Source organism: Trachypithecus francoisi, unplaced genomic scaffold, assembly GCF_009764315.1.
Source record: "Trachypithecus francoisi isolate TF-2019V2 unplaced genomic scaffold, Tfra_2.0 Lachesis_group6, whole genome shotgun sequence".
Classification (NCBI taxonomy): Eukaryota; Metazoa; Chordata; class Mammalia; order Primates; family Cercopithecidae; genus Trachypithecus; species Trachypithecus francoisi.
In genome coordinates, this window is record NW_022681471.1 from 86,701,362 (window position 1) to 86,716,445 (window position 15,084).

Below are 15,084 nucleotides of genomic sequence, written 5' to 3' on the forward strand. Positions count from 1 at the left end.
AATTGGGCATCTGTAGTAAATAAGGCTGTTACTATTAACTATGTGGAAACTTAAAAATTCCCTGGCTGGGTACAGTGGCTCACACCTGTAATTCCAGCACTTTGGGAGGCCAAGGCGAGCGGATCATGAAGTCAGGAGATCAAGACCATCCTGGCTAACACTGTGAAACATTAAAAATACAAAAAATTAGCTGGGCGTGGTGGCATGCACCTGTAGTCCCAGCTACTTGGGAGGCTGAAGCAGGAGAATCGCTTGAACCCAGGAGGCGGAGGTTGCAGTGAGCCGAGATCATGCCACTGCACTCCAGTCTGGGTGACAGAGAGAGACTGTCTCAAAAAAACAAAAACAAACAAACAAAAAAATTCCCTGGGAAAATTTACTGAACAAAATGAGGAGAAGGCAAATTATAAATTTCCATGGGCAGATATCGGTACAATATTATTTGGATTTAGTAATATAGAAAATACATACAATCATATTTGTAAGGAAGGTAAAGGCAACTACTAACAGAAATTCATTAAAAAAAATCAAAATTCCAAACAATCAAAACTCAAAAGTAATAAAAACCTAAAAGGGGATTAAGCGAAACATGAATGAGGCCAGGTGCAGTGGCTCACACCTGTAATCCCAGCACTTTGGGAGGCCGAGGCGGGCGAATCACGAGGTCAGGAGTTTGAGACCACCCTGGTCAACATGGTGAAACGCCGTCTCTACTAAAAATACAAAAATTAGCTGGGTGTGGTGGTGCATGCCTATAATCCCACCTACTCAGGGGGTTGAAGCAGGGGAATTGCTTGAGCCCAGGAGGCGGAGGTTGCAGTGAGCCGAGATCTTGCCACTGCACTCCAGCCTGGGTGACAGAGCGAGACTCCATCTCAAAAAAAAAAAAGAGAAACATGACCAGCCAGGCACAGTGGCTCACACTTGTAATCCCAGCACTTTGGGAGGCCAAGGCGGCAGATCACCTGAGGTCAGGAGTTTGACACCAGCCTGGCCAATCTGGTGAAACCCTATCTCTACTAAAAACACATAAATTAGCCGGGCGTGGTGGCAGGCGCCTGTATTCCCAGCTACTTGGGAGGCTAAGGCATGAGAATCGCTTGAACCCAGGAGGCAGAGGTTGCAGTGAGCCGGGATTGTGCCATTGTACTCCGGCCTGGGGGGACACAGTGAGACTCTGTTTAAAAAAAAAAAAAAAAAGCAAACGAAAGATAATAGGAGAAAAAAAGGAAAAAAATAATAGGAGGCATAAAATCAAGTATGTTAAAACAAAATGATGAAGATGTGAAACGAAGCACTTGATAGAAATACACCATATCATTGATCATTCTTTCTTTATGGTTGGCATGCATTATGTCTTGTTAGGAACCTTTGCCTATCTCAGGGTCATGTAAAAGTTTTATCATTTTAGCTTTCACATGTAGACCCACAGTCCATCTGGGAAGGATTTTAGCGTGTGGTATAGGTTAGAGTCAAGATTCATTTCTTTCATATGGAAGCAAGATAATCTGTGGGGAAAAGAACGAGAGATCAGTTTGTTACCATGTCTATATAGAAGGAAGTAGACATAAAAGACTCCATTTAGTTCTGTATTTGAGATGCTGTTAATCTGTGACCTTACCTTCAACTTTGTCCTTGCAAGAGACATGTGCGAAGGTGACTTAAGGTTAAAAGGATTTTGGGCGGTGCAGAATGTACTTTGTTAAACAAGTGCCTAAAGGCTGCTTATGGTTAAAGGTCATCACCATTCTCTTAAATCTCAAGAAAGAGAAAAACATTTGTCTCCTGCCCCTCCCTGGGCAATGGAACATCTCCGGGTAACACCCATTGTGTGTTTTGTTTACTGAGCAAGGAGAAAACCACCTTTAGGAATAAGGTGGGGCTTGCTGGAGCAATACTGCTAAAGGTTTATGGAGAAGTTTGCATATGTATCTCAAGGCACAGCATTTTCCTTTAAACTCATTCATGTTACAAGGATTTTTTGTTCATATGTCTTACTGCTGATTTCCTCCCTACAATGATCCTATTGTCCAGCCACTCCCTTATCTTTTTGATGGCAAAGATAATTATCAATAAATACTAAGGGAACTCAGAGGCCGGTGCCGGCGTGGGTCCTCTGTAAGCTGAGCGCCGGTCCCCTGGGCCCCGCTTTTCTTTCTCTACACTTTGTCTCTGTGTTTTATTCCTTTTCTCAAGTCTTTCGTTTCCACCTAACGAGAAACACCCACAAGTGTGGAGGGGCAGGCCACCCCTTCAATAATCCAGCACCATTTATTGAAAAGCCTACCCATGGCCAGGCACAGTGGCTCATGTCTGTAATCCCAACACTTTGGGAGACCGAGGTGGGTGGATCACCTGAGCTCAGGAGTTCGAGGTCAGTCTGGCCAATATGGCGAAACCCTATCTCTACTAAAAATATAAAAATTAGTCAGGCGTGGTGGCAGACGCCTATAATCGCAGCTACTCGGGAGGCTGAGGCAGGAGAATCGCTTGAACCTGGGAGATGGGGGTTACAGTGAGCTGAGATCTCGCCACTGCACTCCAGCCTGGGGGGATAGAGTGAGACTCTGTCCCCAAAAAAAGAAAAAAATGAAGACTATCCTTTCTCCATTGCTCTGTAGTGTCTCCTTGTGATCATATATGTGGGGGCCATTCCTGAACTCTGTATTTTCATTGGTTTATTTGTCTATTCTTGGACCAGTGTTATAGTCTTAATTAATGTGCTTTATATTAAGTCCTGATAAAGGATACCTAAATTGGACTACATTAAAATTAAGGACTTCTGTTAATCAGAAGATAAAATTAAAAATGTAAAGGCAAATGCTACAGTGGGAGAAGGTAACTGTAATACCTATATTTGACAAATGATTAATATCTCAAATATATCAAGAATGTCTAGAAATCACTAAGAGCCACAGAAAAAGGGCAAAAGGAACAGGCATTTCACAAAGAAAATATCCAAATAGAAAACAAGCTTATAAAAAGATGCTTGACTTCACCAGTTAGCAAGGAAATAGAAGTTAAACTACAATAAGATAATCCTCCACATAATCCTCCATATCTACAATAAGATAATCCCACCAGAAATTGCCAAAATGAAAAAGATGGGAAATAAACAAGAGCGGGCAAGGATGTGGAGCAGCCAAAACTCAGATTGCTTGTTAGGAGCATAAACTAGTACATAAACTTTGAAAACGTGTTTGGTAGTCTTTATTAATGGTGAATACATGCAATATCCTATGACCCTGCTGTTTGACTCCAGTTCTCTCTCACTCAAGAGAAACGCAAATATATGTTTACTAAAAGAGATGATAATGTTCATGGTAGCTTTATTCAAAACTAAAAATTATGTAAATGCCCATCAACATCAGAATGGATAGACAAGCTGTGTTATATTTATACAAGGAAATGCTATACAGCAATGAGAAAGAACAAATTGCTGTACTCAACACGCATGAGTCTCGTCCCATGAACACTCTGTTAAGCTAAAGAAGCCAGACTCAAAAGAGCAATGAAGCAATGCCATATGGTTACGTTTATATACATTTCAAAAACATGGCTTCTTTTTTTTTTTTGAGACAGAGTCTCGCTCTGTCTCCAGCCTGTCGTACAGTGGTGAGATTTTGGCTCACTGCAACCTCCACCTCCCGGGTTCAAGTGATTCTCCTGCTTCAGTGTCCCGAGTAGCTAGGACTACAGGTGTGCGCCACCATGCCCAGCTAATGTTTGTATTTTTAGTAGAGACGGGGTTTCACCATGTTGGGCAGGATGGTCTCGATCTCTTGACCTCGTGATCTGCCTGCCTCAGCCTCTCAAAGAAACATGGCTTCTTTAAAACTTTTTTCTTTGTTTTTCTTTTTTTTGAGATGGAGTCTTACTTTGTAGCCCAGGCTGGAGTGTAGTGGTGTGATCTCGGCTCACTGCAACCTCTGCCTCCCGGGTTCAAGCGATTCTCCTGCTTCAGCCTCCCGAGTAGCTAGGACTCTAGGTGTGCGCCACTGTGCCCAGCTAATTTTTGTATTTTTAGTAGAGATGGGGTTTCACCATGTTGGGCAGGATGGTCTCGATCTCTTGACCTCGTGATCAGCCTGCCTTGGCCCCCCAAAGAAACATGGCTTCTTTAAATTGTTGTTGTTGTTGTTGTTGAGACAGAGTCTCACTCTGTCACCCAGGCTGGAGTGCAGTGGTGTGATGTCGGATCATTGCAACCTCTGCTTCCCGAGTTCAAGCAACTCTCCTGTCTCAGCCTCCCAAGTAGCTGGGATTACAGGCGCCCACCACCACGCCCGACTAATTTTTATATTTTTAGTAGAGACAGGGTTTCACCATATTGGCCAGGCTGGTCTCGAACTCCTGACCTCGTGATCCGTCTGCCTCGGCCTCCCAAAGTGCAGGGATTACAGGCATGAGCTACTGCACCTGGCCTTACAAAAAAATTTTTTTTTTTTTAGAGACAGGATCCTGCTCTGTCACCTAGCCAGGAGTGCAGTAGCACGATCATAGCTCACTGCAGCCTCAAACTCCTGAGCTCAAGTAATCGTCCTGCCTCAGCCTCCTAAGTCGCTGGGACCACAGGTGCATGCCACCACACCCAGCTAAAAAATATGACTTCTTGAGAGATAGTAACATTTCTTCATCTAGGTGGTGGCTATGCAGGTTTGTTTGGTCTGTTAAAAAATCATCAAGCTAAATATGTACAATGTGTGCACTTTTCTGTATTATGTAATATTTCAATGAGGATTTAAAAGCTATACAATTTACTCGGCAAATACCAAGAAAATGAAAGGAGGTCTGAAAATACAATTATCGTGGGGGAAATTAAGGTCCAAAGCATTCAACAGATTAACAAAAAAGGGGAATATCTTTTAATAATAAAAGAAACAATAAAGAAGTACTAACTAGCATAAGCCTTCAGGATCATTCAACACATACAAATAAAACCAGCACAAATGCATTAAACCACATGAAGTCTTAAAAGTCATATTGTTTTTGTATTATATTTAACAAGTGTTGCTATTAAGGTTATGCCAGTTTTTAAAAGGAACTCAGGAAATTTATTTTTATGTGTTAAAATGGCATAGATACTATCTTCTTTAAAGCTTAGCTATAAACACATTTAGAACTGGTGCCTTTTAAAAATGGCACATTTTAATTATTTTCCTTTCTTTGAATATTGGTCTTTACCAAATGTTGGAGAGGACTCAGGGAAACTGGATCCCTAACACATTGCCAGCAGGAATGTAAAGTGGCACAGCCACTCTGGAAAATAGTTTGGCAGCTTCTTTAAAACTAAAATACTTACCACATGATCCAGCAATTGCACTTCTGGGCATTCATCCCAGAGAAAGGAAATCTTATGTGTACACAAAAACCTGTACAAAATTGTTCATTACAGCTTTATATGTAATAGCCTCAGACTGGAAACAAGCAAAATGGCTCTCAATAGGCGAATGGCTAAACAAACTGTGGTAAATCTATAATATGGAATACTACTCAGCAACAAAAAGAAATGAATTATTGTTCTAGCAACAGTTTGGATGGTTTTCAAGGACATTATGCTGAGTGAAAAAACCAACCTCAAAAGATCACACACATTGGGCCAGGCGCGGTGGCTCACGCCTGTAATCCCAGCAGTTTGGGAGGCCCAGGCGGGCAGATCACCTGAGATCAGGCCAACATGGTGAAACCCCATCTCTACTAAAAATACAAAAATTAGCTGGGTGTGGTGGCAGACGCCTGTAATCCTAGCTACTCAGGACGCTGAGGTGGGAGAACTGCTTGAACCCAGGAGGAGGTTGCAGCGAGCCAAGATTGTGCCACTGCACTCCAGCCTGGGTGACAGAGTGAAACTCCGTCTCAAAAAAATAAATAAATAAATAAAATAAATCACAGTCTGTATGGTTCAAACAGATGGTTGGTTGCCAGGGGTTAGGGATGGTGGTGGGAGTAAAGACTATAAAAGGTCTGGGCACAGTGGTTCGTGCCTGCAATCCCAGCACTTTGGGAGGCCAAGGTGGGAGGATCACTTGAGGCCAGGAGTTTGAGACCAGCCTGGGCAACATGGTGAGACCCTCATCTCTACAAAAAATTTAGAAAGTAGCCAGGCATGGTGGCATGCGCCTATAGTCTCAGCTACTCAGGAGGTCAAGGTGGGAGGATCACGTGAACCCAAGAGTTCGAGGCTGCAGTGAGTGATGATGGCACTACTGTACTTCAGCCTGGGCAACACAGTGAGAACCTGTCTTTAAAAAAAAAAAGACTAGGCCGGGCACGGTGGCTCACACCTGTAATCCCAGCACTTTGGGAGGCCGAGGTGGGCGGATCACGAGATCAGGAGATCGAGACCATCCTGGCTAACACGGTGAAACACTGTCTCTACTAAAAATACAAAAAATTAGCCAGGCGTGGTGGTGGCGGGTGCCTATAGTCCCAGCTACTTGGGAGGCTGAGGCAGGAGAATGGCGTGAACCCGGGAGGTGGAGCTTGCAGTGAGTCGAGATTGCGCCACTGCACTCCAGCCTAGGTAACAGAGCGAGACTCTGTCTCACAAGAAAAAAAAAAGACTATAAAGGAGTAGTAGTTCTGTATCTTGATTGTGGTGGCTGTTACATTAATCTATGCACATGACAAAATGACGTAGAACTATGCACACACTAGGCTTGGTGCAGTGACTCACACCTGTAATCCCAGCACTTTGGGAGGCCGAAGCAGGTGGATCATGAGGTCAGGAGTTTGAGACCAGCCTGGCCAACACGGTGAAAACCCGTCTCTACTAAAAATACAAAAATTAGCTGGGCATGATGGCGCATGCTTGTAATTCCAGCTACTTGGGAGGCCAAGGCAGGGGAATTGCTTGAACCTGGGAGGTGGAGGTTGCAGTGAGCAGAGATCACGCCATTGCACTCTAGCCTGGGCAACAGAGCAAGACTCTGTCTCAGAAAAAAAACACAAAAAAACCAAAAAGAACTATGCATACACCTTGTACCAATGTCAAATTCTACATTTTTATATTGTATTGTGATTTTATAAGATGTAATCATTGGAGAAAACTGGGTGAGCGTATACAGGGCTCTGTGCTATGTTTGCAACTTCCTATGAATCTATAATTATTTCAAAACAAAAAGTTTAAGAAAAATCATAATTATGCCAGGAGATTTTATTGTATCTCTTCTATGATGTAATGGATCAAGTAAACAAACAAACAAAAAGCAAGTAAAGCAGATTTGAGAAATACAATCAACAGGCTAGGCTCAAGACACATAACTTAACTTTACCTAATGAATATACTCTCTTCTCCTAGACCCATGGCATAGTTTACAAAAATTTTTAAAATAATGTAACTTGGACTCGAAGAAAAAATCTTGATACATTTAAAAATTAGAGTTTTGGCAGGTTAAATTGACTATAATCCTATAAAATCATAGATAATAAAACGATAAACTACCAAATCCAGATTTCGATTAAGAAATATTCTCTAAACATATACGAATTGAAGATGGCATTTGATAACAAAATTTTAGACTTCATAACAAATTTTGAGACATAGCTAAAGCTATATTTAAAGAACATTTTATCTTTGGCTAGAGTCACAGAGGAAAAAAAGAATATTTTGGCCAAATTATTTTTAATGTTTAAAAATAAAAGCTAAAGGTAAATGAACTAAATGTTCAATCTAAGAAATTAAAAAAAAAAAAAAAAAAAGGCCAGGTACAGTGGCTCACGCCTGTAATTCCAGGACTTGGGGAGGCCGAGGTGGATGGATCGCTTGAGGTCAGGAGTTCCAGACCAGCCTGGCCAACATGGTGAAACCCTGTCTCTACTAAAAATACAAAAAATTAGCCAGGCATGGTGGCACACACCTGTAATCCCAGCTACTAAGGAGGCTGAGGGGGGAGAATTGCTTGAAACTGGGAGGCAGAGGTTGAGGTGAGTCGAGATTGCGCCACTACATTCCAGCCTAGGCAACAGAGCAAGACTCCATCTCAAAAAACAAACAAACAAACAAACAGACAGACAACAACAACAAAAATTAGCCGGATTGCTTGAGCCTAGGAGGTGCAGGTTGCAGTAAGCCGAGATCGCACCACTGCACTCCAGCCTGGATGACAGAGGGAGACCTTGTCTCAAAAAAAAGGAAAAAAAAAGTCAGGGCACAGTAGCTCACACCTGTAATCCCAGCACTTTGGGAGGCCTACCGGGCGGATCACGAGGTCAGAAGTTCGAGACCAGTCTGGCCAACACAGTGAAACTCCATCCCTACTAAAAATACAAAAAATTAGCGGGTGTGGTGGTGTGTGCTTGTAATCCCAGCTACTCGGGAGGCTGAAAAAAAAAAAAAAGAAATTAAAAGAAGACAACAAAATATTCATGAGAAACCTGATCAAGGTAAAAGAGAAAAGAAATATATATATATATATATAAAAAAAAAATATATATATATACATCCACACACATCAGAAGCATGCACACAGTTTTAGGAATGAAAAAAGAAGCTATTGCCACAGGTATGGAAATGATCAAGGTAAATTAATGGAGCATTATGCACAAATGCACAAAAACATAACATCCCTAGCAAACATACACTATCAAAATTAATCCCCCCCACTAGAAATCTGTAGAGCAATAATCAGAGAAAACAAAATAGTTAAAAATTGCCATTTTAAAAAAGACATTAGTTCTAAATGCGCATATAGTTGAACTTAAGAGAATGTCTATGCTATTTTAACACATACAAAATGGAAATCTCCTGATTTCCTTTTAATACCTGGCATAACCTTAATACCAACACTTGTTAAATATAGTAAAAACAAGAAAACTATAAGCAAATTTTTTATAGTGGCAAAAATTCTAAATAATATATTACTAACTGAGGCCTCCTGGTGCTTACCACAGGCTGTGTTCTGACACTGACTGCATAGAAAAAGAAGTGGGCCTGCCTTCTCTGTTCTTATACTGACTGTATAGAAAAAGAAGAGATCCTACCCTATATACGTCTCTGCCCAGGCCCTAGTCATGGTCTGAACTGTGAATGGGGGCCATGGAGTTGAGGAAAAAGAAAAAAATACATTACTAACTCAAATACGACCATGACTCATAAGAAAAATTGCCCTTGACCAACAGAATTATCCCAGCAAGGCAAGGATGGATCCGCCTTATATATCAGTATCATTCATTACAACAACCAATTTAGGAAAGTAACATCATTAGGCTATTACATCAAAAAGGCATCTGACATAATTCAAGAGCCATTCCTAAGAAAAATACAAATCAACATAGGAACATATGAAAACTATAAGGACACCATCAGGAAAGTGAAAAGACACAGAGGCTGGGCGCGGTGGCGTGTACTTTGGGAGGTCGAGGCAGGCAGAGCACTTGAGGCCAGGAGTTTGAGACCAGCCTGACTGAAATGGTGAAACCCTGTCTCTACTAAAAATACAAAAATTAGCTGAGTGTGGTGGTGCGCACCTCTAATCCCAGCTACTTGGGAGGCTGAGGAAGGAGAATTGCTTGAACCTGGGAGGCAGAGGTTGCAGTGAGCCGAGATGGCACCACTGTGCTCCAGCCTGGGCAACAGAGCGAGACTCTGTCTCAGAAAAACAACAACAACAACAACAACAACACCCCACAGAATGAGGGGAAATACATGCAAATCACATATGTGACAAAGGACTTCTATGAGATTATCTAAAGAACTCTTACAACTTGATTAAAACAAAGACAATTCAATTTAAAAATAGGCCAAGGATTTGAATAGATATTTTTTCAAAGAAGATATACAGATGGGCAATAAGTACAGGAAAAGATGCTCAACATCAGTGGCCACTAGAGAAATGGAAATCAAAACCACAAGATACCACTTCACACCTACTAGGAAGGCTAGAATTAAAAAGACAATGAACGTTAGCAAAAGTGGCATTTAATTGAATTAGAAAACGGTATTCATTTAACAACTGGTGCTGGCAAATTAGGTATCCAAATGGAATATATGAACTGATCCATCTCATACCATACACCAAAATAAATTCCAGTTAGATTAAAATTTAACTTTAAAATTGAAACAATAAATACATTAAATATAAATTTAAGGCATATTTGTTTGAACGTGAAATGAGGAGAAGTCACTAGGCAAGACAATACACTCAGAACTTGTAAAGGAAAAAGGCAGATATATCTTCATAGATGATTTTTTAAAAATCAAAGGTGAAGACATCTTTCAAAAGTCAAAATACAGAGATAGAGGAAATATAGTTACAATACAGGTTAATACTCACAAATTAGTAAGAAAGACAAACCACCTAAAGGAAACAAACGGCAAAGGACATGAAAAAGTTTAAATATATATTTCAATGGCCAATAAGAATGAAATAATGTTCAGCCACTAGTTGTCAGGAAAATGTACATCAAGGCAAACTAGATACCCTTGTGTTTGGCCCTCAGAATGGGGAAAAAAAAAAATCCAGTGGGAAGAGGATTTGGAAGAAGCCTTTTTATATGTTGCTGGTGGGAGTTCTAATTTTACAAAAGTTTTGGAAAGTAGTATGGTGGTATGCATTGAACTTAAAAGCATCATTCCTTTTTTTTTTTTTTTTTTGTTGAGACGGAGTCTCGCTCTGTCGCCCAGGCTGGAGTGCAGTGGCCAGATCTCAGCTCACTGCAAGCTCCGCCTCCCGGGTTTACGCCATTCTCTCGCCTCAGCCTCCCCAGTAGCTGGGATTACAGGCGCCCGCCATCTCGCCCGGCTAATTTTTTGTATTTTTTTAGTAGAGACGGGGTTTCACCGTGTTAGCCAGGATGGTCTCGATCTCCTGACCTCGTGATCCGCCCGTCTCGGCCTCCCAAAGTGCTGGGATTACAGGGTTGAGCCACCGCGCCCGGCCAAAAGCATCATTCCTGCACGTAATGATCACTCAGGTGACAGACTCTAACTACAATTTAGAAATCAGTAACAAAAATGTCAATGTTTTGGGAAATCAAAATCTCATATTTAAATAACCCAGAGGTAAGAGTGAACATTGCAACTGCAATTAGAAAACATTAGAAGGAAACTATAGTGGAGATGCTACATACCAAAACTTGTGGGTTGGATGCTCATGCCTGTAGTTCCAGCACTTTGGGAGGATGAGCTAGGAGGACTACTTGAGGATTGCTTGAGGCCAGGAGTTCAAGACCAGCCTGGGCAACATAGCAAGACCCCAATCTCTACCAAAAATTTAAAAATTAGCTGGGCAAGCCTGCCTGTAGTCCCAGCAACTTGGGAGGCTGAGGTGGGAGGATCACTTGAGCCTAGGAGGTTGAGACTGCAGTGAGCCATGATGGCTCCACTGCACTCCAGCCTAGGCAACAGAGAGAGATTCTTGTATCTTAAAAAAAAAAATCAGCCTGGGCAACATAGTGAGACCCCGTGTCTACACAAAATAAAAAATTAGTGGGTGTGGCAGCACATGCCTGTAGTTCCAGCTACTTGGGAGGCTAAGTTGGGAGGATCGACTGAGCACAGGAGGTTGAGGCTGCAGTGAGCCATGATGGTGCCACTGCACTCCATCTCTGGGCGACAGAGTGAGACCCTGTCACAAAACAAAACCGAACAGCAGCAACAACAACAACAACAAAACATGTGACATGGAGCTAAAGAGTTCTTAGAGAAAAATTTATAAACTTAATGTTTATATTATAAAATAAAATGACTGGATAGTAAGAGATAAGTATTCAATTCAGGACTTTAAAAATGAGAACAAAAGAAAAAAACAGAAAAGAAATAACGAAGTTAAGGGCAGATATTAATGACAGAGAAACAAAGACACAGAAGGACCAACAAAATCAAAAGTAGGTTTTTGAAACAACCTCATCTCAGACCTAAAGACCACCTATCACTGACCCCAGGAAGCCGCATATCTGATTCCACAGCCCTCCATCACCAGTCCCAAATAAACGCATCACTCACCCGGCAGAAACCTTGGTCAATCACCCAATAAACCCCATCCTACACCTCACAGACCTCCAGTAGTCACCCCGCACAGCCCCTTCTCACCCCACGGACTTCTCATCACTCATCTCACATATACCTTATCACTCACCCTAGAGACCCTGTATCACTCACCCCACAGACCCCCTTATCATTCACTCCGGTGTCCCCAACACTCATCCCACAGGCTACCCATCAACTTTCCCTAGTGACCCATCACTCACCCACAAACCCCAATCACACTCTCTGCACCTCCCTATAAATGACCCCAGAGAAGCCTCTTCACTCACCCCACTGAGCATCATCGAGTAGAAAATCCATGTCATAACATTCCCATAATTATCTCAACGCTTGATCCATGTCTTAACATCTCCATAATTATCTCAATGCTTAAGTGGCCCTAAGTCCATCTGTTAAACTCACTCCCAGAGTCTTAAGTCCTGAAAACTGCTTCGAGGGACCCCGGCGCTTCTGGACTTGATCTGCACATGCTTAGTGTCAGCTCCGAAGCGGCCGCTCGCCCACAATTACACCTGGTGCCCTTACGCCGCGCCGGAGCGTGCGTGCGCGTGTGCGTCGAAGGAGAGGCGGGCTTTCCAATTTCCTTCAGTGACTGTCAGGCAAGGAACATGGCTGTCCCCTTGGGAGTGTCTCTACGGGAGCCGCCATCTTGGAAGGGTGATCTGCCGCGGAGCCCACGGTACCCTACTCGATATACCCCTGTGGGATTTTCCAGTGGCCGAGGCACTGGGCCATGGAATGTACCACCAGGCTTCTCCCCTCCGCCGCAGCCTCTAGGAGTCAGTCACCTTTGAGGCCCCGGCGGGCGGGGCGCTTTACCTTTTCCGCCTTCAGGGTGCACTCGGCCTCAGGCCGTCCCCACCCGGGAGCCTCCGCCTCTTTAAATATCGCCCAGCCCCCACCCCCAGGAGCAGGTCCCGAGACGCACCCGGCCCCGCCCCCGCCCCCGCCGCCGCACTGCTCTGTGGGACGCGGCGACCCCTCTCCCGCGGCGGCCGGGACCCAGCACCCGCCCCGTCCCGAGCCCACCTGGCGGCCCTGCTGGCTACAGCTCCGACCTGGGCCCAGGCCGGCTGCGGGAAACGCCCGGCGTCTCGGCTGTCACCGAACCTGTGCAGTTGCCGCGGGGGGAGTCGTGCGTGTCAGATTTAGGCCAGGAAGCGGAAGTTGCCGGCAGCGAGAGTTTAACCTCTGTGGGCGCGGAGGGTTGCGGGGATTCAGCGCCCGGGACCGTGGATCTGTGCAGGGAGTCATAGGTGTGTGTGACATCAGGGGTGGAGCATTTTGGCTCGTTTTCACAATTCAGTCTAGCCTTTTTGCTTTTCTCCTGGAAGCATTAAGGTTGAAGTTTTCTTCTAAAGATCCAAGTTTTGATTTGTTGTATTAGTTCGGATTTGATTTTTGTTCGTGTTCGGTTTCAAGTGCTGATTTGTAACTCTCCCCCCACACACGCCTTTTGACCCCGAGTTATTTAAAAGTCCATTGTCGGAGTGGCAAACATCCTCTGAGACTCAAAGGGCAAGGCCATGGGCGCTTTATTCCAGCTGCTCCAGGAACGTGGGAAAGCAGCGGAGTTTTATTCTAGGGGAAGGAAACAAGGCGGCCGAGTGCCAGCTGCACGTTTGGTGGGCTTTGGTCATCAGGGGTGGACATGCTGCCTAACGGAGCTGTCGGCAGGTTGACCCAGCTTGGTCCATCGCGTCCTGTTCTAGGAATCGATTATTCAAAGAAGGAATGTAGAGGGACTGCAGAAAATGTTACAGGTCTTAACACCATTTTGCATTTCCGCAAACGAACAAGAAGTTAATCCTGTGTTAGTGATTTCTTTTTTTTTTTTTTTTTTTTTTTGAGACGGAGTCTCGCTCTGTCGCCCAGGCTGGAGTGCAGTGCCGGATCTCAGCTCACTGCAAGCTCCGCCTCCGGGTTCACGCCATTCTCCTGCCTCAGCCTCCCGAGTAGCTGGGACTACAGGCGCCCACCACCTCGCCCGGCTAGTTTTTTGTATTTTTTAGTAGAGACGGGGTTTCACCGTGTTAGTCAGGATGGTCTCGATCTCCTGACCTCGTGATCCGCCGTCTCGGCCTCCCAAAGTGCTGGGATTACAGGCTTGAGCCACCGCGCCCGGCCTGTGTTAGTGATTTCTAAGCCCTTTGCCTTGTGGCCCAAGAATGTTGAGCTTGAAATTTGATGAAACTTGCTTAAGGCTCGAGTACGAGGCCAGCTTTCAAAAATGGTTTTGTGTCTTGATTGAAAACACTGTATCTTCTAGTTGTTGGGTTTATCGTACTCGACAGCTCTATCGGTTCAAGCTTGTGCGTTGGGCCTTTTAAAATGTGTGTTTCCTGATAATTTCCTTCAGCTTGTCAACTGGGGGTGATGTGGGCCGGGGGGGGGGGGAAGAGGAGAGAAAGAGAGACTGTATTGTCAGATTTTTGCATGTGCTATTCAATTTTTGCTTCCTATGTTTTGAAGTTTTATTAACTGCAGGTAACGGTGTTTCATTACTGAATAGATAATAGCCAAATTCCTTCCCCAAAAGATTATAAGGTTTCCTAGTCCTACCAGCAAAATCATTAAGTTCATTAAAGCAAATCCCTTCCAGCGCTGGATGTTGATGCTGTCTTTAATTTTGTATTTTTCTGACTACTTGTGCAATTGAGGATTGTTTTGGTCTGTTGGCCATTTGGCTTTTCTCTTTTGCAAATGTTCATATCCTTTGTCCAGTTTTCTCTGGGGTGATTTGTCCTTTTCTTATCAATTTGTAAACAGTGTACAAATTACATTGTACATTAGGGATATTAACAGTCTGTCAGTTACACTGTACATTAGGGATATTACATTAGAGATATTAACATCTTTGTCCATTAAGGCTATTAACCATCTGTCAGTTACATTGCAGTATTTTCCCCCAAACTCCTTTTGTCTTTTGCATTTTATGTTTTTTTAAATGTGCAATTAGAAAAATTTTATGTGGGCTGGGCACAGTAATCCCAGCACTTTGGGAGGCTGAGGCTGGTGGGTCACCTGAGGCCCGGAGTTCGAGACCAGCCTGACCAAAATGGTGAAACTCCATCTCTACTAAAAATAAAAATAAAAAA

At 43.5% G+C, this 15,084-nt stretch overlaps 1 protein-coding gene and 1 pseudogene across 1 annotated transcript in view; one reads left to right on the forward strand and one right to left on the reverse strand.

The window, feature by feature from the left end:
- ZNF41 (zinc finger protein 41) overlaps positions 1-13,140 on the reverse strand; it is a 36,596-nt gene extending 23,456 nt beyond the window's left edge. The window contains 1 exon segment of the mRNA XM_033200980.1: positions 13,016-13,140. The gene's annotated coding sequence lies outside the window, so the exon portion shown is untranslated.
- LOC117078658 lies at positions 8,871-9,041 on the forward strand (annotated as a pseudogene).
- Positions 13,141-15,084: the final 1,944 nt, after the last annotated feature.